At 26.7% G+C, this 566-nt stretch overlaps 1 non-coding gene across 1 annotated transcript; it reads right to left on the bottom strand.

The window, feature by feature from the left end:
- Positions 1 to 161: 161 nt before the first annotated feature.
- Positions 162 to 233, bottom strand: TRNAP-AGG. Its single transcript has one exon. It is a non-coding gene; the product is annotated as a tRNA-Pro (tRNA).
- Positions 234 to 566: the final 333 nt, after the last annotated feature.

Here is a 566-nt window from a genome sequence, read left to right as displayed (position 1 = left end):
TTCATCTATATTTTTTTTAAAGTTTATTTGAATATTCTATACAACATTACCAAAGTAAAAAAATCAAATTATTTGTGTTTCTCTATTTTTATAAAAAGACAATAATGAAACCCTAAGCGAGAATTGAAAGGAGAATTAATAAGAGAGAAAAAGGTATATTTGGGGCATTCCGAGAATTGAACTCGGGACCTCTCGCACCCTAAGCGAGAATCATACCACTAGACCAAATGCCCATTTATGATAAATTTTTTTATTTATGATTTGATTTGCATATTGATGCAAGTATCATTATCCTATCTTTTAGCTATAAATAGATGCAACTAAAATTATTAGGGTTAAGATTTGGATAGACAATTTCAATTAATTGAAATCTATATTTTTTATTTCTGAAGTGGTTAGTGTTTGGTACAAATTTATGTTATCTAATCACGAGAAAAAGAGTATGATTTATATTAAAATAGAACTTATAACGGTGAGAAGGTTAGATATTTATCATATAGTTCCTATTTACTAAGTTTGTTACTGCATCAATAAAAATTGGTAGAGTAGCTTCTAGAAAAAAAAAA

This window comes from Cucurbita pepo, unplaced genomic scaffold (assembly GCF_002806865.2).
Source record: "Cucurbita pepo subsp. pepo cultivar mu-cu-16 unplaced genomic scaffold, ASM280686v2 Cp4.1_scaffold006765, whole genome shotgun sequence".
NCBI lineage: Eukaryota > Viridiplantae > Streptophyta > Magnoliopsida > Cucurbitales > Cucurbitaceae > Cucurbita > Cucurbita pepo.
The sequence above is the reverse complement of the archived record's forward strand: the minus strand, read 5'-3'. Positions and strand labels throughout refer to the sequence as shown.